The sequence below is a fragment of the Saccopteryx bilineata genome, chromosome 5, assembly GCF_036850765.1.
Source record: "Saccopteryx bilineata isolate mSacBil1 chromosome 5, mSacBil1_pri_phased_curated, whole genome shotgun sequence".
Lineage (NCBI taxonomy): Eukaryota > Metazoa > Chordata > Mammalia > Chiroptera > Emballonuridae > Saccopteryx > Saccopteryx bilineata.
Genome location: NC_089494.1, coordinates 225,627,132 through 225,647,175, shown reverse-complemented (window position 1 = coordinate 225,647,175; position 20,044 = coordinate 225,627,132). Strand labels below are relative to the sequence as shown.

At 43.7% G+C, this 20,044-nt stretch overlaps 1 long non-coding RNA gene across 1 annotated transcript; it reads left to right on the top strand.

Annotated features, from left to right (window-relative positions):
• The first annotated feature begins 1,485 nt into the window (after positions 1–1,485).
• On the top strand, positions 1,486–19,832 carry LOC136306742 (uncharacterized). Its single transcript, XR_010725672.1, has 3 exons — positions 1,486–1,570; positions 12,495–12,640; positions 19,234–19,832. It is a non-coding gene; the product is annotated as an uncharacterized lncRNA (long non-coding RNA).
• The last annotated feature ends 212 nt before the right edge of the window (positions 19,833–20,044 follow it).

Sequence of the window (20,044 nt, the reverse complement as noted above, 5' to 3'; positions counted from 1 at the left end):
AAGCTGTGATATTTCTATACAATGAAATATTAGTCAGCCATAAAAAAATAAAGATAAAGTACTGTTGCCTTGGCCAGATGGTTCAATTGGTTAGAGCCTCATCCTAAAGCTCAGAGTTTGCTGGTTCCATCCCCGGTCAGGGCACATACAGGAACAGATCAAAATTCCTGTCTCTGTTTATCTCTCTCCCTTCTTCTTTCTCTCTTTAAAATCAATACAATAAGCATAAAAAATACTGTTACATTCTACAATTATGGATGGACCTTAAAAACATGTTAAATGAAAAAAACCTGACACAAAAGGCCACATAGAGTATGATTTCATTTGTATGAAATATTCAGTATAGGTAAGTCCACTGAGACGTGACATAGATCAATGCCATGGCTTGGAGGGAGGAGGGCTGGGGACTCTGCGGGGTGATGCAGATGTTCCGGAATTAGATAGTGGTGCTCGTTGCACAACTCTGAGTACACTAAAAACCACTGAATTGTGCACTTTAAAATGATAAATTTTACATGTAAGTTATATCCCTCCACCGAAATATTTATACATTACAGCAACAAATATTTATTGAATGTTTGGTAGTCCGCTAAGTTACTTTTTTAGGTTTAGTTTCCAGAACCTCTTTCAGTGGTTTTCAACCTTGGCTGCATGTTAAAAGCACATGAAATCTTTAAAAGAAAAGTCCTCATACCCAGGCCACAACCAAGACCAATGAAATCAGAATCTCCGGGGTGGGGTTCAGGCGTCAATGATTTTTAAAGCCGTACACACACAACACCACCGTGCAGCCAAGGTTGAGAACCACTGGCCTAGAGCCTCATGGCAAGTTGTTCACTCAGGACATGACTGTTCTCATGCCCTGTTTCCTCTACGTTAACATGAAACAGCACAGAAACCTGCGTGCTCTCAAGGACAGATCCTCTTCCAAGTCAAGACGGCTCCTTAGTTCCTCCTAATTCACCACGGGTTTCCTTTCTGTGGGTGATTCGGAATGTTCTGTACTTTAAAGTGGGCCTATTTTATGCTTTCCAGTATTCTCCCCTTCATTTTGGGTTAGGTTGCTGTGATTCAACTGTGGGCAGAGTATCACTTGTCCCACTTTGGAACCAAAATTGGGTTCTGTCCAAATGGGTTGGCACTTTTGCGCTGAAAAACCTGGATTTTATAGTTTGTGAAGTTCTCAGCGAAAGAATTAAGATACGAGGCGCTAGAAATGTGAGGACTTCGGCACTGGGTCTGCGTTCTTTCTCTCTCGTATTTATCACCTGACTGTCCGACTTGGGTTTATTTTACCGTCTTTAATCTCGGCCTCCCGGGTCTTAGCCTCTGATGTTGTAAACCCTCTGTTGCCAGCGGATCACCAACTTGCTTTGGCACCTCGTCCACTCTGTTTGGCCAACATGTCTGGGCTTGTGTCCCAAACCACAATAGCCCTAATTAAATCCACCAACCGAAGTATTAACTTTTTTCTGTTCATCCCCAGAAGCTGGAGACAAGTTGTGGAAAAGAGAGCTGTGGATGAAGAACTAGAAATGAGAAGATCTAAAAGAACCATAAGAAAGGATTGGTAAGTAACAGCTATGCTAGGCTATGAAAGGGCCAAGCCTGAGCCATCTACAACAGAATACACAAGTCTCAGTGTATAGTGCATTGAATTTCTGTATGCATAGACCTATGACATCACCAACCAAATCAATACTTAGAACATTTCCATCTTCCCAGAAAATTCTCTCATGCCCTTTCCAGGTCAATACCCCTGCCCCTCACTTAGAAGTAGACTTGTTCTTTTTTTTTTTTTTTTTTTTTTTTTAAGAATCCTGTCCTACCTCAAATTACTCATCCACATTTATTTTTATTTTTATTTTTATTTTTTTTACAGGGTCAGAGAGAGAGTCAGATAGAGGGATAGACAGGGACAGACAAACAGAAACGGAGAGAAATGAGAAGCATCAATCATCAGTTTTTCGTTGCGACACCATAGTTGTTCATTGATTGATTTCTCATATGTGCCTTGACTGGGGGGCTACAGCAGACCAAGTGACCCCCTGCTCGAGCCAGTGACCTTGGGTCCAAGCTGGTGAGCTTTTTTGCTCAAGCCAGATGAGCCCATGCTCAAGCTGGCTATCCTGGGGTCTCGACCTGGGTCCTTCCGCATCCCAGTTCGATGCTCTATCCACTGCGCCACCGCCTGGTCAGGCAGAAGTAGCCTTGCTCTTATTAATATTACTATTGATTACTTATGCCTATTCTTGAACTTCATATGAATGGAATTATATGTAGCATGCACCGGGTACGAGAACAGACGTCGGAGACTTTCAGGAGTATAGATGTTTCTTTATTGGCCAGTTTAACCTGCGCAGGGGCAAATTCCCAGATTTCCGGAGACACCGTACCCACAAGGAGCTACAAATGGGAATTGCACCTGGCGCTTACAGCTAGGTCTTTATATATCCTAAGTAAGCAAGCATTATACAGAAGCAGATGTGGCAGTTACCTATTCGCTAAGGGGGTCGCACACAGCATAGCAACAGGGGCTGGGTCTAGCTCATTGGCGAATTTCAAACATAAACTTCTGATAAGGGCCTCTGACCAATGGAATGCAAACGTTTGTCTTCCTTTGTTCTCAGTCTTACAGGGTCCCTATCATTACCTCCCTGTCTCTGCTCCTACACTCTGGCAATCCCAGTACACTTTCCTGAATCTAACATTTTGAACTTTTCTTGGTCCTTACATTATATAGCAAAGGTTTATTTGCGTGTGTCGTAATTTTTAAAGTTTAATGATCAATTTTAGAGAGAGAGGAAGGGAGAGAGACAGAAACATCAACCTGTTTCTATAGGTGCTCTGACTGGGGATCAAACCCACAACCTTTGTATATCAGGACAAGGCTCTAACCAACTGAGCTATCCGGTCAGGGCTGACATAATGTTTTTGAGGTTTGTCCGTATAGTTGTATGTATCAATGGTTTGTTCTTTAATTATTGCTCTGTAGTATTTCATAATACAAATGTGCCATACAGCTTGTCCATCCTCCTGTTAATGGACATTTGAGTTGTTTTCAAGTTTGAAGCTGTTACAAAGAAAGCTGTTGTGAACATTGGTACAGATGCCTTGTTATGGACATATACATTCATTATTCGTAGGGATTTCTCTAGGAGTGAACTTGCTGAGTCATAAGTTAGGTATAGTTTAACTTGAGCAGAGATTGCCAAACAGTTTTTCCGAAGTGGTTGCATAATTTTACCCTTACATCTACAATAAGAATTCCACTGGCCATTTTGGAGCTAACTAGGAAGTCAACAACTCCCTCAACCTAGACAAGTTCCTGGCAGCATGGTATTTGCAAGGATCGGTAAGCTGGCAACCAGCAAAGCTGTGCAGCCGAGTGATGAGAGAAAAACGATAGAATCAGAAACCAGAGAGCACCTGCAACTGTCCCACCCTGACTAGTGCCAGCAGGAAGGAAGCCCTGCAACTGTTTTGGGGTTGTTTCCTGGCATGGACATTAGCTAGTTAAAAGGGAGAGGGATTTGATGTAATGGGAGATGCTAAAATTGTTTCCAGTTAACTTACTGAAAAACAATAATATAAAAAAAAAAAAAAGAAAGAAAAAGAGGCTGACCTGTGGTGGCGCAGTGGATAAAGCATCAACCTGGAATGCTGAGGTCGCTGGTTCAAATCCCTAGACTTGCCTGGTCAAGGCACATACAAGAAAAACTACTACTAGTAGATGCTTCCTGCTTCTCCCTCCTTTTTCTCACTCTCCCTCTCTTTCTCTCTTCCTTCTCTCCAAAAATCAATAAATAGAAATCTAAAACAAACAAACAAACAGAACAGGGTAGGTAGCAGTGTTTTTCATACCTTCCTGAGGAGAGAACTGATTAAAAATACAGAATTTGCATTTCTAAAGAGATACCCCAGATGATGTCATTGGTGTTTCAAAAACCACTGAGAAACACTGTTTAGAGGCTTGGCAAGGCTTGCACATAGTGTGTGCTGGGGACAATAACAAGAATATTCCTGTCTCACTTGAGTTTGCATCATAGCACCTTGCTGACGCTGTCCTTTTCGGCCTTAAATGTTTTTTGTCAAGTGTCCTTTTAAACACGGAACAATTGGGAGACAGCTTCCACCATTCACTTTGTCCCCTGGGGTTCTTCTTCCCAGTAATACAGGTTCAAAAGTGAGAGGCAGCTTTTTCCTGACTTTCTTGTTGCCAAGCAGGACAGTCACCAAAGCTAACTCTAGCCACTTTTAAAGGGATTGCTGTTAGTTTCAATGTTGAGCTAGGAGAAGATATCAACAACTACCAATGTAGCATTATAAAGTTAAAGGTATTTTGGTACATTCAATATACAAGTTGAGAGAATTACATTTATTTGATTAAAAATGTACTAAATACCTATTATGTGATACTATTCTACGGTAAGAAATACCATGGTGAATAAGACAGAGGAGGCTTCTATTTTCAAGAGGTTTTTAGTCTAATGGAGAGGGTGTTAGGGTGGGACAACTGCTGTCACACACACATACACTCACACATACACCTAATTCTCAGTGGTTTAGCATAATAAAAAATTTTGCTCTTCATACATTTTGTCTCAGTTCAATTCAGGCTGGTAAGAGAACAGGTATTCTGCTCCAAATAGTCATTCTGGGCCCCAGGCTCCCTCCACATTTTTCTTTATCCACAGAGCTTTCTATTCAGCCAGCCGACTGGAAAGAGGAAGCTAGGAGGTTGCATGGCTAGTTCGTATGGCCAAGGCCAGGTGGCATGCATCACTTAGTCCACATTGCATTAGGCGAGACAGCCACACCTAACTGCTAGGGGATTGGGAAATGTAGCTGAGGACACAGTAGGAAAAGGACACAGAGTATGGTGAACACATACAGCCTCTACTGCGGGAGTGGAGAATGAATATGAAAGTATAACCCAGTGCGGTTAGTGCTGTATTACATAGGGAGGATGAGAGCGCTTGATATACAGGAAACGACACCTCACCAGGACGGGGTTTGGTCAGAGAGAGAATATCCTGAAGGAACTGATGCCTGAGCTGGGGCAGGAAAAAACTTCATTTCTCCTTAGAATATAGTAACTTGTCCACTAATGAGATACCCTCATGCGTGAACAATTTGGTTAAATTCCAAAACATTTTTTCAGCCACCATTAGAAAATAATAAGCCCTTTCCTTCATTTCTCTCATTCTCTCCTTTAAGAAGAAATAGTGTAATTTGGCATACACTATTGGCTGACAGCCCAACAGCCATTTCTTCCTGCTTGATAAGAAAATGCCAATTTTCTTGAGCCATCAACTGATGATGTGTTCTAGGAAAATGGGTTCTAGGAATTTGACTGTAATAGTGAAAGGCAACATGGTAATTACCCAATTCACTTTTTTCTTCATTCAACAAATATTTAATGAGCTCCTGCTATGTGTCAGTTTGTTCTAAATGTGACTATCTTTGCCAATTGTAAGCATGGAGTAAGGCAGATAGCTCAAGTCCAGACAATGAGGGGTCAAGGGAAGACCGCTGGGGGGTTCTAGGAAAAGAATTTTCCTCCCTGATAAACTAAGAGTTGAGAAGAGAAAACCAGGACGTTTCCTTCCTGAATTTGGATGATGTTATGTAGAATGAGATGCTTGGAGCTGGAGCAGTCATCTTGTGACCTTGAGGAGGCAGAGAAGAGAACCTCAGAGAGGACATCTTAGAGCTCCAGCTTAGATAAAACCCCAAATCACCTACCTTTGTTATATGAGAAAATAAAAAGCCACTTTCAGTTAGAGATTCAGTCACTTATAGGTAAAAGCATCCAAACAAAAACACATGATTTTGTTGGCATTGCTCGTTTTCATTTAAGTGGGTGAATAGTTTAATAAATGGGGTAGGAATCTGATATTTTTCCTTTTCTTCTCAGCCATGTTGTTTGATCATGGAGGAATTTCTATCCCAGATATCTCTGTGGATAAAACCCATCTTCCATGATCTTCTTGGTTTCTCCTCTGGCCATTGCAGAGCTCTCATTGGAAGGTCACATGTTAGGAAGCGACGCCACGTTTTCTTCTAAGCCCCCTACCTGTGTGCCCTGTGGGAGAGACTCCCAAATGAGGGTTTTAGGAGGCTGTTTTTTAGAGGAGCCAGCTCCTCCTTTGAAAAATCATCTTTCTTTCTATGAACTTTATTGGCAGTTTCCTTCCTTTCTTCCCGACACTGCCCCCACCCTCATTCTCTCTCTCTCTCTTTTTTAATTTTTTTCCTTCTTTCACCATGCAATGAGTTGAGCTGTAAGCTGTACTCTTTGTGGCCTGTGAAATTTTTGGAGGCTCCCTGAATCTTGATCAGACAGAAACCTGGCAAACTCCATGCTCTAATTCAGAGCTTCTTGGCTGAACTCAGTGGAACACCATCTAAGGAATTAAGCTGGTAAGCCAGTGATATTTGAAATGAATAATGGAGATATTTGGGGATAAGTTTTAATTCTTAGATAATTATGTCAACTTGTTTTTGCTGGAATGATTTGACATAAAGTCACAGATATTTAGGATGCTACTGGGCTTCTTACCATCCTGATGCCAATAGAGGGGATTTCTTTCCCATGCACTGTGAGATTTAGGTGCTGGTGCCGGTTTGCGCTGATCACTACATTGATCTAGAAGGTCATCATCATCCTTTTAACACCATAGTTATAATTTGAGGGAGTGGTATTGTATTAGTCAGGGTATGACAGGAAATAGAATACAGAGGTACTTGAAGACAATTCAGTGGAACTCCACAAAGATGTGCGGAGTATTAAGGAAAACCAACAAAGGATAGAAAAACATTGGGGCTAATCACAGTTACTGCTCTTTTTTTCTTTTAATGTTTACTTTATTGATTTTAGTGGGAGGAAAAGAGCAAGAAAGAGACAAGAACATTGATCTGTTTCTGTATGTGCCTTGACCGGGAATCGAACTAGCATCCTCTGAGCTTTGAGAGGATGCTCTAATCAACCAAGCTACGTGGCTAGGGTACTGTGCTAGACTTAGAATGGGTCAAGAAAAGACAGAGCTTATTGGAAGAGGGAGAGACCTATCGCTATGGAGAGGTGCTGACAGAACCTGTGCCTTGGCTAGAAGAACATGTCACTATCAAATGTGACCCTGGATGGACATTGACAGGGAAAAAATACCGGGACCTTACTCTATTCTTATCTTCTGATCTTCTGCTAGTGTCTGTAATTGGCTAAACCCAACCAGAATGCCCAGAGGGCATGGGAGCCTGGTTGAGGCAATCTGTAAATGTCTCCTTCCTTGGCTACAGGGGAGGGTAGAAAAATATGGAGAGTGAATATGGAAGGGCAAATGGGACTATCCTTCTGTGAGCCTTCACTTTCCTTGTCAATAACATTAGAACCAGTTAGTAGGTAGATGGGTCTTAGATTCATTCTCTAATAGACTGTACATACTTTTATTGCTTAGGATACAGACTAGGCTCTATTATAGTAGATCCCAAACAGTGCAGCTTAACTAAGGCAGAAGTTTATTTCTCTGTTGGGTATCCTCCTGAATAGAAGTCCAGGGCTGTTGTGATGACTTGATGGTGTTGAGTGCTATGGTAGAAATTAGCTACTGGAAAACTATTTCCAATCTCTTTAACCTGGAAATAGGGAGAATTGTTCTTTCCTGCCCCCATGGGGTTAACTATGGTCATGGGACTTTCTTAGGCCAGTGAAATATGAGTGTAAAGTGTGTCACAGAAGCATTTAGTGGGTAATCGAGGTTCTCTTGCTCTCATGTTCTCTTTCATTGAACTTTCTAGAAGCACAATTCATATGGAGGACAGCCATCCTGAGAAATTTTTCAAAGCTGCAGCAGATTTGTGGGAGTGAGAAGGGAAGCATTGTTTTCCCCACCCCCTTTTTTATTTTTAATTAAATTCATTCGGGTGACATTGGTTAGTAAAATTAAATAGGTTTTGCATATACAATTTGTTGGGAAGATAAAATATATTATGCTTACTCTGTTAAAGATGGCGCTGCCCACGTGGAAGCCCGTCACCCAGGTGATAATATTAGTTGCCCTTCTTGCTTGGGATGGGCGTGATTATATTAATGTGTGTTGGGGAGGGCTTTCATGCCAAAAGGTTTTAAAAGGAAGAGTGATTACATTTCCAGGAGGAGCCCATGCTAGAGGAGAGCAGGGAAAGGCTACATGGAATAGAGGAGAAGCAGCCAATATGGCGAAGTGCTGAAGGAGAAGCCAGTTTGTGCAGAGTTTGTGCAGAGAGAAGGAGATGGGGAACAGAGGTGAATAAGGCTGGTGAGGTAGAAAACTTTGATTCTAGGAAACTTGGATAAGTCAGTGGCTTTGGGAGCCCTGAACGGAAAGGGAAGTGTTTTCCCACTGTGTGTGTTTCTTGTCCACCTGGTGCAAGCTAGGATTAAATGTAATGACTCACCAGTTCCTGGCTCCGTTGTTTCATTACCATCTGTCCAAATCTAATGCGAACCTGCATGGGCCAGGCAGCTGTGATGGTGGCCATGGCTACTGGCTTTACACAATTCTTTTTTTTTTTTTAATTTTTTTTTATTTTTTCTTGAAGTTGGAAACAGGGAGGCAGTCAGACAGACTCCCGCATGCGCCTGACTGGGATCCACCCGGCATGCCCACCAGGGGCGATGTTCTGCCCATCTGGGGCATCGCTCTGTTGCAACCAGAGCCATTCTAGCACCTGAGGCAGAGGTCACAGAGCCATCCTCAGCACCTGGGCCAACTTTGCTCCAATGGAGCCTTGGCTATGGGAGGGGAAGAGAGAGACAGAGAGGAAGGAGAGGGGGAGGGATAAAAAAGCAGATGGGCACTTCTCCTGTGTGCCCTGGCCGGGAATCGAACCCAGGACTCCTGCACACCAGGCCGACACTCTACCACTGAGCCAACTGGCCAGGCCTGGCTTTACACAATTCTATAATATACATCATCTGTATATTGCATTGTGTGTTTGAGGTTGGTTGTTAGTGCAGCTAAACCTGGTGCTTCTTGACTAATATAGAAATCCAGTCTCTTTCTTTGTTGTTTCCCTCCCAACTCTAAGGTGTTGCTGTCATCTATGTGATCCAAGGCAGCTCGTTGCTACAGTCACATTCTAATTCATGAGATGTAGAAAAAGAAACGAGAGGGCACGCTTACTCTTTTTGGAGGGAGGACACAGAAGAGCAGTTGAGCTGGGTGGTTGTGGCTTTGCAGCTGGGTGGGGTGTGGCTTGCTGGAGGGTGCATGTAAAGCCAGTAGCCACGGCCACCATCACAGCTGCCTTGCCCATGCAGGTTCGCATTAGATTCGGACAGACGGTAATGAAACAACAACGGAGCCAGGAACTAGTGGGCCATTAGTTTTAATCCTAGCTTGCACCAGGCGGACAAGAAATACACACAGTGGGAAAACACTTCCCTTTCCATTCAGGGCTCCCAAAGCCACTGACTTATCTGAGTTTCCTAGAATCAAAGGTTTCTACCTCACCAGCCTTATTCACTTGTTTCCCATCTCCTTCTCTCTGCACAAACTAGCTTCTCCTTCAGCATTCTGCCATCTTAGCTGCCTTTTCTCTCCTCCACGTGGCCTTTCTCTGCTCTCCTCTCTACTCTCCTCCTAGAACAGCGGTTCTCAACCTGTGGGTTGCGACCCCGGCGGAGGTCGAACAACCAAAACACAGGGGTCGCCTAAAGCCATCGGAAAATACATATTTCCGATGGCTTTAGCAGCTGAGAAGCTGCGCTACCGTCTGCAGCAGCGCTATTCAGCTTGAACGCACGCTGTTATGGACATGTGTTCCAAACTGAATGCCTGCGGGCATGCACAGACGTGATTGCATCATCTGTCGGGGGCCTAAGGGATGGGGGAAGTGGAGGGAACACTCCACAGTCCATAGAGACTTCTATAGGAGGCAGATCTTTTACACTGCAGAATTCACACAGCAGATTCCTCGGTGTGAAGCCTCTTTCAGTCTATAGACTTCTATAGGGGGCAGATCTTTTACACTGCAGAATCTGCACAGCAGATTCTTCAGTGTGAGGCCTCTTTCAGTCTATTGGGGGTGGCGGATTCCACCTTTGGAATTTTTCTGCTCTAGGAAAAGTTCTAGCACGGAAAAAATTAAGCAACATGCTCTATATTTGAGCGGAATCTGCTGCGGCCTCCCATTGACTTGAATAGGAGAGGAAGAAATGTGTCGGAACTGCATTTCTGCCGTACAGGGGATCTCTCTTCTGCGGAATCCACGGGTCTCCCATTGAAGTAAATGAGATGTGGATTCCACTGCAGAAACCACTGCTTTATAGTGTGAAAGAGCCCTGAAAGATACCATGCTGTGCAGAAACCGCAGTGTATCCTATAATGTAGTTCACACTGTTCTATATAGAAAACTTGCCACTAATCTGGAAAAAACAGATCCATTAGTTAAGCAGCTATTTACAGAATGGTAGCTCTAATACACTAGGTAAGGAGGTCCATTAGTAATAAATATTTCTCAATATATAATTAAATATTGTTTTTGTGATTAATCACTATGTTTAAATTATGTTTGATTTGTAGCAATGAGAATACATAATGCATATCAGGTATTTACATTCCGAATCATAACTGTAGCAAAATTAGAGTTATGAAGTAGCCACCAAAATTATTTTTTGGTTTGGGGTCACGGCATTAGAAAGGCTGAGAACCACTGTCCTAGAACATAATCACTCTTCTCTGGAACAACGTGATCTCTCTTCCTTTTAAAACCTTTTGGTGCGAGCCCTGGCCGGTTGGCTCAGTGGTAGAGCGTCGGCCTGGCGTGCGGGGGACCCGGGTTTGATTCCCGGCCAGGGCACATAGGAGAAGCGCCCATTTGCTTCTCCACCCCCACCCCCTCCTTCCTCTCTGTCTCTCTCTTCCCTTCCCTCAGCCAAGGCTCCATTGGAGCAAAGATGGCCCGGGTGCTGGGGATGGCTCCTTGGCCTCTGCCCCAGGCGCTAGAGTGGCTCTGGTCACGGCAGAGCGACGCCCCGGAGGGGCAGAGCATCGCTCCCTGGTGGGCAGAGCTTCGCCCCTGGTGGGCGTGCCGGGTGGATCCCGGTCAGGTGCATGCAGGAGTCTGTCTGACTGTCTCTCCCCGTTTCCAGCTTCAGAAATAAAGAAAAAAAACATTAAAAAAAAAAAACAACAAAAAACCTTTTGGTGCGAAAGCCCTCCCCCAATACACATTAACATAATCCCAAGCAAGAAGGGCAACTAATATCATCACCTGGGCTACCGGCTTCCACGTGGGCAGTGCCATCTTTAACAAAGTGAGCATAATATATTTTATCTGCCCAACAGTGCACTTCCAAGTTCACTCACATGGCTGTTGGCAGAACTTTGTCCTCACTGGCTGTTGTCAGGAGGCCTCACTTTCTTGCCATGTGGGTCTGTCCATAAGGCTGTTCTACATGGCAGCTAGTCTCTTTCAGAGAGAGAGAGAGAGAGAGAGAGAGAGAGAGAGGGAGAGAGAGAGAGGGAGAGAGAGAAGCTACAGTGTCTTTTAGAACCTACTCTCAAAAGTGACACACCCCAGTCTGCCTTTTTTTTGCTGGTCACGCAGACCAACCCTAGTACAATGTGAGAAGGGACTGAAAAGGTGTGACAACCAAGAAGCACAGAGTGTATGAGAATTGAAAAAATTTAGTCTTTAGCTAGGCAGCCATGTCCTCAGATAAAAACTACAGAAGCGAGGTCACAGGGAGCAGAGGGACAGCTGTCAGAGGGAAGGGGGATGAGGGGTCGGGATCAGAGAAGGTGAAGGGATTAGTGAAATTATATATACATAACACAGAGATACAGATAACAGGACAGCAAGTCCCTGAGGGGAGGGGGGAGGGAGTCAGGGGAAAGGGGCAAAAGGGGTGTAAGGGGGGACATGGGGGTGTGGGGAGAGGGAGTTATATTGAGTGAGACACTTGAATCCATGTTAACACAATAAATTAAAATGAATAAAAATTTAAAAAGATAAAATAAGTTAAAAATGAGAAAAAAAAACTGCATGAAAAAGGACACAGAACTCTCGGCCTCAGGTCTCCCCTCTGGCCACGTAAACACATAGGTGTGCTTTCTTTCTCATATGTGAACACACCTTCTGTCTCCTGAAAAGAGTCGATGCTTCTAGATTATAGTTCTCATGCCCATGAGGACTCTTGTCCTTAGGATCACTATTCCCAGAAATATGCCTTTTTTACTCCCAGACAATGCCAAGTTCATATATATATATATATATATATATATATATATATATGGAGTGGGGAGAGGGAGCTTCCATCAGGGAAAGGAAAAAGAAAATCCTTCTGCTTTGCTAATCTGGAACTCTGAAGGATGAGTCACAGGAACTATGAGTCAGTTTGTCACTGTATTTAGTAGTTAGATTGAGATTCAAATCCAATGTTCTTATGTTTTTCTAAGTGTAAGTGGTAAACTTTTATAAGAAGCTACATTGAAACACGCTTACAGGAACACATCCCCCGTGCAGCACGGCTGAAACGCGAGTGTGCAACTGCTGGTGAAGGTGGACGGAGAAGGTCTCTAGAAACAGCGGACAAGATTCCTAACTGGAGTTGTCAAGGGTTAAGAGAGAGCAGCAAAATGTCCCCAAGAAGGTAACAAACTTCTATCAACCATACATTTGCACTTTGTTAAAAAAATGTGTGCTTGATGTCCATAAATTATTCACTTGTCGTCTTTTCTTCTAATATGCAAAAATAACTTTCTTCCGTCTCCATCAGCTAAGAGAAGTTTGGTTTCCTGCGCAGTCATTTCCAAGGTTTGTTGGACTATATATCCCTGGCACCTTTTACTGAGTTCCTGCTTCTCCTGGATTCTTAATCACTCTAGTGGCTGATGTTCCTCCATCCATGAACTCTTCTCTTCCTTTCTTCACTCTGCCATCAGTCAGGACTCCTCTTGGGGCAAATGACAGATTTACACTAAGAAGGGAATCCATTAGTTCAGAGAACCAGGAAGGCTGGGTAGCCACGGGAAGAGTGGAAACCAGGGCCTCAGGGCCTCAGGGCCTGGCGTCATACCTTCACATTATAGAGTGGCCTCTCTCTCCAGCTGGGTAGATGGCTGCCTGCAAACCCAGGCCCTCATCCTCACAAGTCTCCGTCCAAGAGACTAAGAGGAAACTGACCCTCACCCAGCCAGGTCCAATTGGAAAAACCCTGGTGAAGGGCTTTGGCCTGGCGGAGGTCAGAGCCCCTATATTGGTTCAGTCCCTGTGTGCAAAGGGATGTGGCATTGTGACTGGCCAGCCTGGGTCACGTGTCCAACTCTGAACAGGGTGGGGAGCCCGGGACACTGCTGTTCCAGGACACATGAAGTAGGAGAAGTTCTCCAAATATAAAGGGGTGCGGTTACCCTTGGACAAGAACAAGACAGCAGACAGAAACAAATACTTCCGCAGTCCGCTGACACGACAAACACGGCTCAAGCAGAGCCTCCCCCACCCCCACCCCCACAAAGTCTCGCCAATGCTGGGCCACTCTGTGTAACAGAGCTTTCCTGAAGGCCCAGGGTAGCAGAGAGTAACGGCAGCACGGCAGCAGCAGGCCGGGGCTGCACAGATGTTAATCTAAAATAGAATATTTGACATTTTACAGTCTCTGCGCCAACTCCACCAGGCTTCTGGGCAGCCACCATGTTGACCTGTGACCTTTCAGATCTCCTCCGCCCCTCCCCCAAGTGCCCAAGGATCCCAAGTTTCCTCCTACCTGAGTTTCCATGGGTCACAATTGTTAAGCCAAATTCGGAGGGACCCAAAGCATGAAGGACAGGAACAATGTCCATCATTTACACATCAAATTTATTGTCTAGCTTGGCCAAGCGGCGGCTGCGACAGAAATCTGAGGGAGAGCGCGCTGGCCCTTTGTTTTACTTAGTTTTTATAGTTTTGTAAGTGGGAAGTACAGAAGCAAAAATTGTAATTAGGAGCCCTTTACCGCTATTGGTTATAGTCATATGTCCTTTAACATGATAGGACCACGTTCAATTTGCAAACCATACATCATTTTGGAGAGAACAAAATTTACAAGTCAACACAATGGTAGAAAGATATCTCTTTACATATTAAAAGGCCTTCCTATATTTTCTAATGTTCATCCGCCATCTCTCTGTCCAGAGTCAGACGTATTAACCGCATGCATTTACATAAGAGAGGTAGTTTCCGTGGGGACAAATGCCCGCAAATGGCTCATTGCTATAAAAAAAGGTTTATTTTGGCCCTTCCCCTCCTGCACCAGGCTAGCCATTCACTCCTTTCCCCACAGGTGTGGTGGAATGTCAGGGAATTCATGCTTTCCTTCCCTTTTCATTTACAATACAATGGCAAGAGCCATCCTGGTTATGCCAATCACACAGTACAGAGACTACTCTCATAATTTCTCTGCACTCCTTAATCCAAATTAATAAAAATGTTCTCCAAGCCTCTCAAAATATTAATTCTGTATTTTTTTGGTACCTTACAACACCTGCGGATGAAGTGGCTCAGTGGCTCCTCAACAATCCCAAATTCCTGCTACGTTTTTTGTGCATAGCCACTGAGTTCTGTATTTTTCCCCTTCTTTCAGACCTGCTTCATAGCCAAAAAACAAAACAAAACAAAAAAACCCAAAACCCTCCAAAAGCAAAAAACAAACAAACAAAACCCCCAACACATCAAGGTGTTTTTAGAAACAAAAGAGCAAATTTCCTCCTCAGAAAGATTCTTCCCACCCTGTGATACTGTGACTTAGAAGAAGAAATGCGTGTATTTGGTGTTCCCTCTGCTCTTGGCACACAGCTCTGAAAACCCTTGTGGTTTTCGAACTACTAAGAGCACTGGAGTATCTTTTATTTTCCTCTTTGGTATTTTGCCTATTCCGGTTTCTGAAATAGCTCCGAAATGATGAAGGTAGACGGAGCGTCTTGTTATTCATAACAAGCCCTTTCAATTGTACCTGAGTTTATGTTAATGAGGTGGTTTTTGGAAAGCCCCTAGACAGAATGGGAGCTTGTTGCTAGGGGAACCGACCACGTGGTTAGAGCAGTGATTTTCAACCTTTTTCATCTCATGGCACACAGAAAACTGATGACTAAAATTTTGTGGCACACTAAAAAATATACTTTTTGCTGATCTGACCAAAAAAAAAAAAAAAGAAAGAGGTATAATTTTGATTCATTCACACTGGACGGCTACTGTTGTGTTAGCTGTTGTCTTTTAAAAAATTTATATTTGACAATCTAAGGGAAAAGAGGTCAGGGTCCCTAAATAAATAGTCAGATATTGCGTGTTGTAAAAATTCTGGCGGCACACCACTGTTTCTCTTGCTGCAGCACACGGACTGAAAAGCTCTGGCTTAGAGCGTGGTGACCTTCAACCCCACCTGCATCGCCCGGAACCTCCAGGGAGCGGAGTCAGGGGCTGCAAATTGAGTTTAATTCTGAATGGCCAATGACTTAGTCAACCATACGTACAGAAAGAAGCCTCCATAAAAATCCCTAATGTACAGGATTCGGATAACGTCCGGGTTGTTGACTACAGGGAGGTGCTGAAGGGTGGGTGCCCCATATCTCCCAATTGGCTGTTTCTGTGTTATAGCCTTTCTAATAAGCAAACTGTTTTCCTAAGTTCTGTGAGCTGTTCTAGCAAATTAATCAAATCCAAGGAGGAGGTCATGAGACCCTCTGATTTAAAAAAATAATTAAAAACATGCCTCTCCTCAGTATAATACTATAATATTAAGGTTACTATTAAATAGGTTATTTCTGGGTGGTAAGAATGTGGGTAATTATTATGGGGTTTTTTGCATGTCTCATTTTTTTGCTTATATCTAATTCCACAATGAACGGATGGATACCACTGGTTCAAGGCAAGAAAGGAGGAAAGGACAGAGCCGGCTGCCTCTGTACTTTTTACCAAGGAAGGCAAAACCCTTCCCTAAAGCCTCCTCTGCCCCCTCACCAAGACTTCAACCTGAAGGTCCTTGGCCAGCTTGTGTCACATGACCTCCAGAGCTTCCTTGCGAGGATGGAGGGGGGAGTATCCCAGCTTTTTAACCTGTACAACCTTGAATAGAGAAAAGTGGTGACAGAGAAAGGGATTGGAAATAAGTTCTCAGTCTAAGCAACAGTGTCTGCAGTGACACAATTGAGACGACACAAGGCAAAGAGAAAGATTTTGCAGAGTTCGTCTCAGTCTGGGGTAGGTATTTTCACTTCGGTGTGTGGCCCTGGGTGTCCAGAAGAGATTCCTAATAACAAAACTAAAAGAGCTCTGGGTCTCCTTAAGACTTATCTCAGGAGTCAAAGTGAACCTCGCCCTGTCCTTGTTGGCACTTTGTAGCAATAGTAATTATCACTACTCTTTAAAAGTGCTTTTTGTGTGTGTGTGACAGACAGAGGGATAGATAGGGACAGACAGGCAGGAAGGAAGAGAGATGAGAAGCATCAATTCTTCATTGCAGCACCTTAGTTGTTCATTGATTGCTTCTCATATGTGCCTTGACGGGGCAGCGGGGGGGGGGGGGGCTACAGCAGACTGAGTGACCCCTTGCTCAAGCCGGTGACCTTGGGCCCAAGCTGGTGAGCCTTGCTCAAACCAGATGAGACCGCGCTCAAGCTGGAGACCTCAGGGTTTCAAACCTGAGTCCTCCACTTCCCAGTCTGATGCTCTATCCACTGCACCACCACCTACCTGGTCAGGTTTTTTTTTTTTTTTTAAGTAGAACATTGCTATCTTTCTACTACAGTTGAAAAAGTAAACTCAAGAAGGTTAGCATTGGTAACAAATTCACTTTTAAGAGGCACTGATTCTACTTTGTCCCGCCCAGCCACACAGAAGCGGGAGCTCGGGGACATGCCAGACTCGACTCCACCTGTAACCCCCGGCCACCCACTGCCGTGGCCAGGCCGAGGCACTGCAGCGGGAGGGGGCATGGCTGCTGATACTGCTTTAGACTGAAGACTGGATCATGCACGATGGCCTAATGTGGAGTTTGCAGAGTTGCCAAAACCTTAGACAGAAGCCAAGACCATCTTAGCGAGCTTGCTTCCATCTGTGACGAGCCTGGGCATGTCGAATTTGTGGAGGCCCCAAATCAACCTCATTACGGTTGATGACAACAAGAAACTAGGGGTAGCTTCTGTAAAACTGACAGAGAGAGGAAACCCCTTAAAGTGCTTGGTTGCACTTGTGTGGTAGTTAAGGACTATGGTAAAGACTCACAGGCTAAGGATGTCATCAAGGAGTTCTACAAGTGCAAGAAATGAGAACATAAAACACTTGGCTCTTGTTAAAATACATGAATGAATGAATGAATGAATGGACACAAATCCTTATTTCCTCCCAGCCATTCATGGACTGATGACTCTCTGGCCTGAGAAGCACAGGAAGAAATCCTTTGGTCATTAACAGTTCTCAACACCAAGCTAAAAGCACACTCTCTGCCCAGTTGTTTAACTCTTCTTGTCCTGGATGGACTGTTCTTGAATTATGTTTCTGGTATGACAGACCACTTTCTGACCTGAGTCTTAGCCCTGGGGTTTACTCTCTCATTGCTTGGTACAGACAAATTGCCAAGTTCGGTGTTCACTTTGCCCACAGTTGTATCAACAGCACAGTTCTTTTTGTGTGTATGTGTGTGACAGAGACAGAGAGAGACAGAGAGAGGGACAGACAGACAGGAAGGGAGAGAGATGAGAAGCATCAGTTCTTCGTTGTGGCACCTTAGTTGTACATTGATTGCTTTCTCATATGTACATTGATGTGCCTTGACTGGGGGGCTACTGCAGACCTAGTGACCCCTTGTTCAAGCCAGGACCTTGGGTCCAAGCTGGTGAGCCTTGCTCAAACCAGGTGAGCCAGCGCTCAAGCAGAAACCTTGGGGTTTCGAACCTGGGTCCTCCATGTCCCGGTCCTATGCTCTATCCACTGCGCCACCGCCTGGTCAGGCAGCAGCACAGTTCTTCCTCCCCGTCTGTTAGCCAGTGTCTAGTATAGGCATGGTTAACACGGCCCGTGGGCTGGATGTGGCCCATGGAATGAGTTTATGTGACCCACAATTAAATTTTTAATATTCTCCGCACGACGCACTGTGGAAATGAAATAAGTAGTACTTTTAAATCGTTATACATAAAGTTCGATATCTAACCATTGTACAACAATGAAAGTTAAAATCTTAGCTACTTAGAAGCGTAAGCGTCTTTGATTATTGGAAATCGAGATATTTAAGAAGATAGTGATACGCAGAAAAAAATTCCACGTGTGACTAATCTAGGGTTACCTTCCAATAACTGGTTGAAGGATTTGCGATACTTCTTTATTTTTTTAAAAAAATCCATTATAAAGATTTACAATTTTTGTACTCATCTGTGCAATTTTTATAAACAATTGAATAATGGAAAATATGGAAATTTAAAAAAACTTGCCAAGGAATATTTAGTAATCTCCAGCTCAACTTATATTTGTGAACAAACTTTTTCTTTAGTACAAGATCAAGATGGAATGATTTACATTTGGAGGCTGTGTTGAGAATAGCTACTACAAGTATAGAGCTACATGTTTTTTTAACAATATTTTTTTAATACTAGGCGATGCAAAGCGCCTCAACACGTCACATTAGTTTTTTTGTTTGTTTTTTGTTTTTTTACAGAGACAGAGAGAGAGAGTCAGAGAGAGGGATAGATAGGGACAGACAGGAACAGAGAGAGATGAGAAGCATCAATTATCAGTTTTTTGTTATGACACCTTAGTTGTTCATTGATTGCCTTCTCATGTGTGCCTTGACTGCAGGCCTTCAGCAGACCGAGTAACCCCCCTTGCTTGAGCCAGCGACCTTGGGTCCAAGCTGGTGAGCTCTGCTCAAACCAGATGAGCCTGTGGTCTAGCTGGCGACCTCAAGTTTCTAACCTGGGTCCTTCCGCATCCCAGTCCAACACTCTATCCACTGCACCACTGCCTGGTCAGGCACATTAGTTTTTTTGTTAATTTGTTATACTAAATTACTTACATTTATTCATAAATTACATAATAAAATTTTGTTTACTTAAATGAATCATTTTTGTATTTAACATTTTCTAATTTTAATATTTCGTCTGGCCCGTGAAAAAAGTTTTCTTTCTAATCTGGCCCAGGGGCAAAAACTGTTGGCTGTGCCTGGTCTAGTATGTGCACACATTCCTGGCTCATCCTCACCTTCTCTCTTCTTTCTTCCAGAAATTGATGTCAGCTTCCAGCCTTGGGCGCCAGTGGATGCTCAGACCATCACTATCGAGGGTGCAAGGGAGCATGCCAGATGAGGCTGTTCTGTTCAGACCCTAGTTCACTGTGTATTGTTTATAGAAGGAATGTTTTAAGGTAGAGGAAGAGGAAGCTTGCCAAGGATGTTTAAGGGCATCTTGTAAACATTTGTATTTTGGAGAACTGTTAGTGTTTCTTATTTTGGACTATTTATTTTAAAGGACTGAAGAGACTGTGTAGGGAAGAGTTCAAAAGTGTCCACCAGCATCATTCCAGGCTGGGTTGGCAGACACTTGTAGTGGCTTTTCCAATATCTTCCCCACCCTCTTCTTTCTTGCCAACAGAACCCTGATTCTGCTCAAGGCAGCAACGTGCCCCATTTAAAATACCTCACCACACTCGCTTGAGTTAGAAGTGGCCACATGATGCAATTCTGGCCAATGAGATACCGGTAGAAGTTGCTGGGTGGGAGGGTTCCCAGGAAACTTTCTTAGAAGGGTCTTAGCTGGCATTTGCCTCTTTCTTTTCTCTTCTTTTTTCCCCCTTGAAATGCAGAGTCAATGCCTAAGCATCCATCTTACATTCATGAACACAAGAGACACATGCTGACAATAGCAAGGTAAGAAGATAGAATGACCATAGGCCTTTGACAACAATAGGGAGCCACTTATCTGCTGATGTCTTATGTAAAAATAATAATAATAATAATTAAACAAGTAGACAAAAAGCCTATTTGGTTTATCTACTGTAACCAAGTTACTGTTCCATGCAATTGAACACAACTTTA